The sequence below is a fragment of the Coenobita brevimanus genome, chromosome 53 (genome assembly GCF_032717465.1).
Source record: "Coenobita brevimanus isolate Jiangsu-jjx chromosome 53, ASM3271746v2, whole genome shotgun sequence".
Classification (NCBI taxonomy): domain Eukaryota; kingdom Metazoa; phylum Arthropoda; class Malacostraca; order Decapoda; family Coenobitidae; genus Coenobita; species Coenobita brevimanus.
Genome location: NC_137006.1, coordinates 38,971,214 through 38,982,930, shown reverse-complemented (window position 1 = coordinate 38,982,930; position 11,717 = coordinate 38,971,214).

The following is an 11,717-nucleotide window of genomic DNA, read 5'->3' as shown; positions in this document are numbered from 1 at the left end:
AATGGATTGTATTATATCTTTTACTTTGGTTTTGCTTCTGATATAGCTGTAAAACAGCTTTGGTTGATCACTACTTTTATTTATTATATCCTCCTCAAACTGTTTTTGGGCTTCCCTCCTTATTCTTGTATAGTCGTTTCTTGCCTGTTTCTAATTATTATACGCCCTTTCACTATTGTGTCTTCTGTATCTATTCCACAACAAATCTCTTCCTTCTTTTGATTTTTTACATTCTGTAATGAACCATTTCTGTATTTTCTTATCTGCTTCTTTGTGCTGTGGGATGTACTTCTGGACTCCTATTTCATAAAATTCACAAAATTTTTTATATACAGCATTTAAATCTTGTCCTCTAAGCTCATTTTCCCAATCAACTTCTAAGAAATACTTCTTTGGGTCTTGATAATTTCCCTTTTTATAGTTCAGGCTCTTTTTGTAACTGTCATTGCTGTTTACTATGTCATATGCTATCCTGAAGTTATAATTTAGTACTGCATGATCGCTTTTGCCGAGTGGAGGGTGATATATTAAACTGTTAATATAATTTTCTTGCCTAGTAAATATTAGATCTAGCACTGAAGGTACATCAAGTCCTCTTTTTCTGGTGGTTTCCCTCACATGTTGCGTTAAGAAAAACTCTTGTACGATATCCAGGAGATTTTGGTCCCAACAGCTTTCTTGGCTATTTGTATCTAGAGTATTCCAATTTATATTTGTATTAAAATCCCCAGTTAGTATAATTCTTTCCAATTTCTCTTCCATTTTATGTAGCAATGATCTTATACTCTGAATTGTACTCTCTGCCAGATCCTCATATTCGTCTCTTTCCCATGTGTTTGATCTGGGTGGCATGTACAAATTGGCTACAATTACTTTACCTTCAGATGTGTCGATCTCTACTGCAATCAATTCTACTTGTGATGGTATATCTAGTTTTATTTCCTTGACTTTTAGATTTTTCATAGTTAATATTATAATTCCTCCTCCTTTTTTTAAATATCTGTCTCTTCTCCATATATTGTATTCCTCTAAGTTTAGTATGTCATTGGATATCCTTGGTATTAATTTTGTTTCAGTTAAGCATATTGTTTTTGGTTCATTTTCTCTGACATAATCATTCCTCTCTAGTAATTTAGATACCATTCCATCCACATTTGAGTACATCAACTTTATCATCTTGTTTATATACTAGGTCATGACATGGTTCTACTACCTTCCTCCTTTTTCTTCCATCCTATTTGTGTACCACTTTCGTACCTGCAATCCTATTACTTTGTAAAAAAAATTTCTTCTTCTCCTCTTCTGATCTTCCCTCATTTTTTGTTTTTGCTTCGTCCCTTTTCTCTTTCAGTAATTCCAGTTCCTCTTGTGTTAGGCATCTTTTTATCCATACATTTCTGAACTCCTCTTTTTCCATAAGATTCTTTGCATTTTTTAGTATCTCTTCCACGGTGTTTACACTCTGGAAAGTTACCTTTAGAGGTCTTGTCTTGTTTTTCTCGTATTTCCCTAACCTTTTGTTTTCCTCAATGTCTTTACTACAGATTTCCTCTGATACTTCTTTCAGTAAGCTCATTACATTTGCCATCTCCTTTTTGTCTCATGTGATCTTGTTTTTAACTTCTTCCTCTTCTGTACCAGTGATTACTATTGATTTGTTTATCTCTACTGAATCTCTGACTAACTTTGGATTGTTTTGGATTCTTTTCACTTCCTTTTTAATGCTTTTTTCCTCCACCCTTGTTTCTAAGTCTTTCTTTACTTTCACCATTTCAGCATACGTGGTTTCTACATCATTTTTGTAGCTCTGCACAGCTTCATTCACCTGTGTTATCTTCTCCTCAATATCACTGCTTTGGTCCATAAGACTGCTTGCTTGCCTAATTGTCTCTGTGTCATTTTTGAACTCTTCCATAACACTCTCATGATTGACTACAGTACTTGCCATTTCACTCACTTTCTTCCTAAGCGTACTCAGTTCCACTGTTAGTTCACTGATGGTTGTGTCTTTCTTATTGGCCTCCCTTCCTAGTTTTTCTATCTCTTCCTTTTGCAAGTGCATTTGCTTCTTTATTTCATCAATTTCATTTTTGAAAGCCATTTCTAGTTTGTGTGTAAGTGTGTGTGTGTGTGTGTGTGTGTGTGTGTGTGTGTGTGTGTGTGTGAGTATCTGTGCTAGTGTGTGTGTGTGTGTGTGTGTGTGTGTGTGTGAATATCTGTGCTAGTGTGTGTGTTAGTGTGTTTGTGTGTGTGTGAGTGTGTGTGTGGGTCTGTGTTAGTGTGTGTGTAGTTGTTGTAGTGTGTGTGTGAGTGTGTGTGTGAGTGTGTGTGTGTGTGTGTGTGTGTGTTAGTGTGTGTGTGTGTTAGTGTGTGTGTGTGTTAGTGTGTGTGTGTGTTAGTGTGTGTGTGTGTGTGTGTGTGTGTGTGTGTGAATGTGTGTACACTGCACTAGGGAATACTTCGCTCAGCATGGAACCGTTCGAAGCAATCACCCACGCACAGTGCCACATCACAAACAGGACACATGTGACTTGTGTCCCTCCTGATCTTCGCCAGGGAACACAGGGTGCACTGCAGCCTCCTCCGGTTGGGGATCCTCTCCCATTGGTGGCCCAATGTCTTATCCAGCCGCACTCTGTCATCGATGAAATGACGACGTTTGGCTGGACGTCCTCCTGGCGTTCCCTGGTCCTGTTGTCCTGGAGGTGCAGCTGCAGGCCCGGGCATTGCAGTGGCAGCAGGTTCTCCCGACTGACCAGGAACCGGTGAAGGTTCTCTCAGCACATGTGCTGATCCTGCAGGCAAATATGGTGCTGACTCCTGTCCTGGCCCTCCTCCTGAAGATGGTGGTGTTGGTGCAGGAGCCAGTGGTGACGGCACCTGTGCTGATGCCGCAGTAGGTGCCACAGGTGCTTGATGTCCTGCTGGCAATCGGGTTGGAAGGTCAGGGGCATGGTGAATGATGTGCCCTGATGCAGGCCATTCTGCTTCATCAAAGTAGAGGAGCTTGTCCACTATCTCCTCCACGAATTCAAGCAGACTGACTGACCCACGTGAGCACTTCTTGTACAGGGCGAACGTGTTGAAAGTGGCCATGTGGATAAAGTAGGTGATCCTGGTCCATTTCACGGTCCGCCGCTGGATGGGATAGTATTGGACCATCTGTTCGAAGTGGTCCATCCCACCCATGTGTCGATTATAGTCATCCACCATGACGGGCTTGTCCACGGTCTTCTGGACATACAGTAGGTTGTCCTTTCGTCAGGAGCCCTGGTCTTCCTTCGAACCTGCTTCTGGATGATGCTTGTGTTGTGGAAGATGGAGACCATGTTGACAATGCGCTTGTCCCTCCACAACACCATCACATTGTCCTTGTGTATCTCTGTCATGCCCCCCATTGGCAGGTTCATGGTCCTGGCAATGTCCTGCAGCTGCTTTGGTGCTCCTCTTGCCAGGCGTAGGTTCCCACACATGTAGGTTCCTGCACTGAAGAGGCGTTTGCACAGGGATACGGAGTTATAATAGTTGTCCATGTAAACTCTGTATCCCTGATCCTTCAGCGGTTCTACGAGGCTCCACACGGTGGTCTCCAGTGCCCTCTTCTGCCCTGTATACACCTCAAAATTCCAGATGTAACCCGAGGAAGCCTTAGCCAGGATATACAGTTTGATGGAATACTTTGAGGGTGTCACTGGGAGCTTAGGCGCCCCTTCCACGGCAGGGAGCCCTCGTCCAGGCTGAGGTTCTCCTCGGGTAAGTAGGTGTTCTGGAACCGCTGAAGGAGGTACTCCATCACCGTGCGAACCCTGATGAGCCGGTCTTCATTCTCCTGGGGTATCGCAAGTGAATTGAACGCATGGAAGTGTTTCAGGATCGCCCTGAAAAGCCTTCCACTCATCATTTGTGTAAAGAGGGGGTAGTTGTGGAGGCGAGATCTCATCCAGTAGTGCCGGATACTTGAGAGATTCAACACCCCCATGAAAAAGTAAAGCCCCAGGAACTTGGCCATCTCCTCTTCATTGCAGATGAACCATGCGTCCAACGCAGTCCCCAGGAATGACGCGTAGCTGTTGGTCTCGTGGGTGAAATATGTCAACAACTCCCTCATGAGGAACAGCTGGAAGAACTGGAGAGGCATTGTTGGCGGATCCACCTTCATTCCTGGGGATCCTGTGAAGGGCCCATTAGCTGGTGTGAAAGGGCCACTGCTCCATCCTGGATCCATTGCGGCAACACCTCCCGCAGTGGTGGCAGTGGGTCGGTGTATCAACACCCTTGTTCCTCTTCGGACACCCCTTGGCCGCCCCCCATAGCCGGGCCGTGGACCACACCGGCCTCGTTGAGGTGGTGAGGGTTCCGATAATGAGGAGGACGACACTGTCTCCTGCTGCTGGAAAACGTCGGGGAGGATGAACGCTGTTAGAGAAAGCACCCTTGTCGACTGGGCAGGGGACGATGACGCATTTGCCTCCTGCACCAGTTGCGCCATAGACAATGCGCGCCGTGCAGGGGCCAGTGTCGTGTAACTAGGCCCTGCTTCCGGTGACATAGGCTCGGCCATGGGGGAACTAGAGGCTTGAGGTGGAGAGACCACGATGGCTGTAAGAGAGAGAGGTCCAAGCCAAGGCGATGTCTGTCGTCCAAGTGAAGACGATGATTGGGCCGATAGTACTGAAACTGGTGGTGGTGGTATCTGCTCCCATCGTTCTTCAAGTGTGGGCAATGCCGCCCAAGGGGAATCCTCCTGGACATCGTCCCATTCCTCCTCACTTGGAACATCGTTCAGCTCATCCTCTACTTCGCTCTCAGTCTCCTCCTCAAATAGAACCTTTTGCCACTGGTCAGAAGACAGACCTTTCTTCTCCGTCTTGGCAAGCAATGACACAGAAAGTCAAGTATGAGCTTTTTAGGTTCTCTGCCGAAAAAAAAGAGATATTATTCACTGTCACGCAACACCTTCCATTGAGAGTAGCACTACACACTTTCTGTACAGCAACTTGCTGCACCTTTTACGAACAGTTCACATAAAGGATAACTTTTCAGTGTCTTTTCACGGTCTCATAACTGTTCACTGGCGTCCGTGGGTGTGTGCCATATATATATATATATATATATATATATATATAAAAGGTTCCTCCAAACATGATATACTCTCTCTCACACACACACACACACACACACACACACACACACACACACACACAAATATATAAAATATATATATATATATATATATATATGTAATATTTTTTTTTTCAGCCCTTCTTCCCCTAAGTTTCACGACACACATAATATACTCCCTCACAATATCTGAAGGTTCCCCCACACATGATATACTCCCTCACACACACACACACACATATATATATATATATATATATATATATATATATATATATACAGACATATTTTCCCCTCCTTCCCCAAACGTTCCCCCAACACAAGATACAATATTTTCCACGAACACTCGTGGCACATATCGCAAACATTTTAGGTAAGAACCATAAATTTCAACAATTGTTTTAGAAAGGTACACTACCTGTCCACTGACGTCCGTGGTTGCCCGGCGTTGCAAGGTACAGTACCTGTTCAATGATGTCCCTCGTTCCTTGGCATCATTACCTTTCACAGCACACCTGGCGCTAAAACACCTACGCTATGCACCTAAACGAACACTTGCGGCACAGTTCGCGTATACTTTACATAAAGTATAATTTATCACTAAATGTCAGACCAAGGTACAGTACCTGTTCAATGACGTCCCTCGTTCCTTGGCATCGTTACCTTTCACAGCACACCTGCCGCTAAAGTATTGCTCACCTACGCTATGCACCTAAAGAAACACTCGTGGCACGGTTCACGTATATTTTACATAAAGTATAATTTATCACTAAATGTCAGACCAAGGTACAGTACCTGTTCAATGACGTCCCTCGTTCCTTGGCATCGTTACCTTTCACAGCACACCTGCCGCTAAAGTATCACTCACCTACGCTATGCACCTAAACGAACACTTGTGGCACAGTTCACGTATATTTTACATGAAGTATAATTTATCACTAAATGTCAGACCAAGGTACAGTACCTGTTCAATGACGTCCCTCATTCCTTGGCATCATTACCTTTCACAGCACACCTGCCGCTAAAGTATTGCTCACCTACGCTACACACCATAATTTATGCCATCATGAGGATATGTGGCACATTTCACTTACACTTCACACAATATCATACACAAATACATGACTACCACAATGATTTCACCCTAACCTCCGCAATTATTCCCTTCCTTACTACGGTTCAGTGTGACTGTGATGCAGCATCCTTCGCCGGGAGAGTACGATGCAACTCTGTTGCATTGGCACACACCACACTCCTTCACGAACACCTGCAGCATGTTTGACATATATTTCACACAATTCCATGTGCATTTTCACTATCAGAATCACAATAATTCCATCCCTAAACACCCCTAATTCTCCCTTCCCGACTATAAAAACTGTACGTGATGCCTGCTTCATTCCACACTATGGTTCATGGCATCCATAACGCACTAGTTCCATAATTTCACCAAGCCAGCCACAATATCTTTCACACAAAATACAGTTTAGGCATTGGCTTCATTATATACGTATTTGTAATCACGCCACAGGGCCTTGGGGAGGGTGAGGTGAAATCCTGCAACAGTGAACATGCACATTGCCTCAAAGCCTAATGATGGATAACGGACACAATTCCTTTTTGTGACATACCGGTATATCTATGTTCCATCGACAATATCACATACAAATATGCTCACAAATATTGGATTATCACACTGAGTCCATAGGGGCTTCGGCTCGGGCAGGAGGAGAGAATTAGTAGGAGTTTAAAGGAACAGTACACATGACGCAACCTCACCACCTGGCTGCTTGGAAGAGACTGAGGTTTATCACTACATGCTGGGCCCCATGAGGCAGCTCAGTGTTGCCAATGCCTTACCATTGGAAAGCGCTGCACTCGCTACGACATGTCAAAATTTGATGCAAATCCCCCATAAACTTAATTTTTGGCGAATTTTTTGGTGCTTAGAAACGCGATTCGAGTGACTGAACATCTTTAGAACAATCCACATGAAACGCTAATCGCGTGACCCTGTGAGGGTTAAACATGTGAACCAGCACTGGCCAACAAAGACGTGCAACCACAAAATTTTAGTAGGGATTAAAAATAGCGAATGTCTTCCTTTATATTCTAATCTAGAGATTTACCTGCCGAAATTAAAAGATTTCCCCTTTTGTACTATGCAGTAGTGAATTGAAAATGTCTGAAGTAAGAATATTGAAGATAGTCATTTGTGAAGTGCGAAATTCATGTTATTGAAACATGTTTACAGTCAAGTAGGCATATAACTGGACGTGGGTAATAAAACTATTTGAATTCCTAATTGATTTGGCTTCATTATGATAGTAGTTCCTGGATGCATATCACAAAAATTTCAACATCGCAAGTCATTTACCTACGTATGTTAACCCCTACACCGCGGGCATGTTTACTGATGTTTTGCGTGTGCCGCAGGGTTATTCGGGCTCCGACAGACTCTCAAAAAATATTTGCCAAAAATCAGTTATTAGTCCTACAATATTAAAATTAAATAAGCTTATGGCACATACCTTCAGCTTTCTCCTGAAATGTTTGTTGAGCCTTCGTCAGTTACCGTAGGACTTGTGGAGACCTCTGAAATTGGGTAACGAAGTCTCCACTTTACACTTCCCGACAACCCGTAATATGATTATCACAGCCAGATATTAACACTATAAACACTACTCTATGATTTTCAAGTAGTTTGGGATCCATACTCCAAAAAAAAAAGAACAACTGTGAAAGCAATGAAAATTATGAGCGCGTCTGTCGCACTTGCGCTAGTTCGCTCTTGGTATTCTGTCATTTATTATTCATAAAACCCCTCACACTTTATATTTCTATTACTATATAACACTTATATATATCTACAGTCTTTATCCATAAGTTTCCTTCAGTAGTATTAGTTTATTGTCACTGTAGGGATTCAATTTCTTTCAGTAAAATACGTAGCATTCACTTTTTCGTCCTGTATACTAGCATTGAGAGTGAATGTCACTTTCATCTTCACTCTCATAACTCATAGTATTCAGACATGTTAGAGTGAAACTTTCACTTTCATTACTCCTAGGGTATATACTCGTATTCTTATAATACTACTCATTTACATTTCTATTTACATTCTCTATTTTATTTACGTTATTTACATTTCTATTTTATTTTCACTGTGTTATGCACTGTCACTTGAAGTAACTTATAAAACTATTTTCCATTGTTCACGTATATTTACATTCATTACTTTCACTTGCTGTTTACACATTATATACACATTATTTACAATTCCACTTGCACTGTTTTACTCAATAGAAAGATCGTAGTCACTCTTTTATCAATTGTCAGCCCTTTACCTCCTTCCACACGAGGTTTAGTAGGGGGTAAAGGTCACAGGGCCCTTTGCATGGGGGTGAAAAAGTCCCTGAAGTCAGCAAGAGGAAACAGACGTACCTCCACTTCGGGAGATGAGAGTAAACTGATAAGGGAGGGCCGGGTGGAGGCCTACTTAGGGGATATTCAGTACTACCAATGTTAGCTCTTGAAACAGCTATGTATAGCACTGAAATGATTGGCAGGAAATCTAGCCAATACATTATAAATTAGGTAGTTCCAGGTGAATGTAAATATCACTTAGGCTTCTCCCTTCCCTCCTTATATGTATATTTATTACGAAAATAGATTGTACGGCATATTTCAAGGGGAAAAAACAGTGAAAATTAGCGAACGAGTGCACCTGAGGTGTTGTCAGGTGATAATTAGCCAATTCCAGGTGTATGGCACTCTCACTTACCTTATTTCTTTCTTGTATATATTATTTGGTATAAGAATAGGGCATAGGGCTTATTTCAATGGATGAAATCAGTGAAAAATTCCAGGGAAGATTTACTTAGCGTAGCACGGCCGGGCAGGTGAGAGGATAGGGTAATGGAGGGGGGGTAGGGAGGGGAGTCAAGAATGGGGAGAAATGGCTAAATTGTCAACAATGGATGGGAGTACAGATGAGATTAGGAGTGCTGACTAGTGTTGGACATTGGCAGTACTGATAGATGATACAAGCCCCCACTTGGAAGCCCGGGTGAATTCAAAATAACACAGAATCACAAAAGCGACGCCCCGCAGTATGATCCCTTGCTCCCAAGCATCACGAAAGTGACGCCCCACGGTTAAGGGGTTAAGTGCAAACCTATCTTTTGTATTCTTTAAAGATCCAAGTGAGTCGAAAATATTACACAGTAATTAGTTAAAGTTTTAGCTGATTCCCGGACACTCTCTTGGTTTAGTATAAAAAGGCACAAGGTGGCGACAACTGCCAGACCACCACTTCTCTTCAACGTTGCAGATAGGTGTCGAACTCTCATCCTCCCCCCCCTCCCCTGTGTAATAAGTCATCATATACGTTCGTGAATTAACTTGGTCATATTTTCCCATGATCCCTCTTGTACTGATTAACGAGACCGCCGCTTCTCTTCAACATTGCAGATTGTCCCTTTCAAACCACTGCCAGCGCCTCATACAATCACTCCCCCCCACCTTTTTCCTAGTTCACGTAGCTTATTTAAATAACGAATACAATAATCCCTCCACTATCCGATGTAATAGAGCCAAAGGCATGTCCGGAAAGTGGGCCCCAGCCTCCTGGACTTGTACCTATGGACTCATACCTAGCCTGACTCAGAAAAACACCTATACAAATCCCTACTGGACATGCATAGCACCTATTTAAACCTATTTAAGACCATTTTCACACCAATAATGGACATAAAGCATGAAATAACTGAAAAGGAACCAAAGAATGAGGAATTAGAAGTGACTGTACCTCAGCCAGGGTACTTACAGCACGTCAGTGGCCGCCTTCTCTAAGGCTTTGCCAGTGGTGAAAAAGCTCCTGAAGCACGTACAATAGTCTCGTGTTGTCTATCTATCTATCTATCTATAGCCCGACGCCCTAATCCCAAAGGGTGGCTGCAGATAAAACGCCTCCAAGTTGCAATCATTTCTACTTGTGATGGTATATCTAGTTTTACTTCATTGACTTAGATTTTTCTTAGTTAATATTATAATTCCTCCTTCTTTTTTTTTAAGTTTCTGTCTCTTCTCCATATATTGTATTCCTCTAAGTTTAATATGTCATTGGACATCCTTGGTGTTAATTTTGTTTCAGTTAGGCATATTATATGTGGTTCATTTTCTCTGACATAATCATTCATCTCTAGTAATTTAGATACCATTCCATCCACATTTGAGTACATCAACTTTATCATCTTGTTTATATACTTGTCATGACATGGTTCTACTACCTTCCTCCTTTTTATTCCCTCCTGTTTGTGTACCACTTTCGTACCTGCAATCCTATTACTTTGTAAAAAATGTGTTCTTCTCTTCTGATCTTCCCTCATTTTTTGTTTTTACTTCCTCCCTCTTCTCTTTCAGTAATTCCAGTTCCTCTTGTGTTAGGCATTTTTTTATCCATACGTTTTTGAACTCCTCTTTTTCCATAAGATTCTTTGCATTGTTTAGTATCTCCTCCACAGTGTTTACACTCTGGAAGGTTACCTTTAGAGGTCTTGTCTTGCTTTTCTCGTATTTACCTAACTATTATGCTGGTGTTTTTAAGGCGACTTCTCGTCCTAAAAACACTAGCGACTGAAGCGGGGTCCTCTTTCTTGACCGGAAGTAAAGCACCAACAAAGGAGCAGGACATAAAAGCCAGGCAGTATACCTTAACACATCAATTACCTTAATTCTAACCGTAACAATACAACACAGAGTGATATTTGAGATACAGGGGAACAGAGACACAGAGTTAATATTCAGCACCACAAAATATAGTTACACTCAGTACACACTACAATGTTCATACAGGGATATCTTGAATTATATATGGTATTGTCTATGTGTCACTTTTAAGCAGGATATACACTGAACGGATCACAAAGGGGATAAACAAGATTGGGAGTCCGTAGGGAAAATATTACTATAAATAAGGTAGGGTGCGGATAGCGACACTTGACACAGTCACTTTGTCACGGCGACACTCACACTCAGGCTTTTGACGGACCCGCGCACCCTTACCTTATGCGTTCACAGAAAGTTCTCTTACTGGGGGGACTTGGATAATTACTCTAAGGTTCATTCTCTGTCCTGTCGACACTGAGTTCTTGTGGACTATTATTAACTACACTGTTCTTCACTTAGTCACTGTTCACTGTTCTTTTCTCCGATTTGTTCTTGACACAAGGGGAGTCACTATTTTCCTATATCTCCTGGGTAATATTCACTCCGGGACAAGGGCGTGAGAGTAGAGCCCTAGGGGGACCCGGCCTGTAGAGGGCAAGGGATTACCCGTAGGGGTGTCACTGCCCGGGTCACACTCGTCGATGGGGTGCAGGGAGGCTCTCCCGTCTGGGGGCCTCGACCTGATAGGTGGCCCTCGAGTAGGGGCCGCGTCGGTGTGGTGCAGGGAGGCCCTCTCGTCTGGGGGCCTCGACCTGAATGGTGGCCCTCGGGACTGGGGCCGAACAGCCGGAGTAGTCGGGCCTGTCGTCTTTGGCTCCGTGGAGTAAGGGAGCCAGGATTGCCTTTGTCGGGAGCTGGAGGGTCTG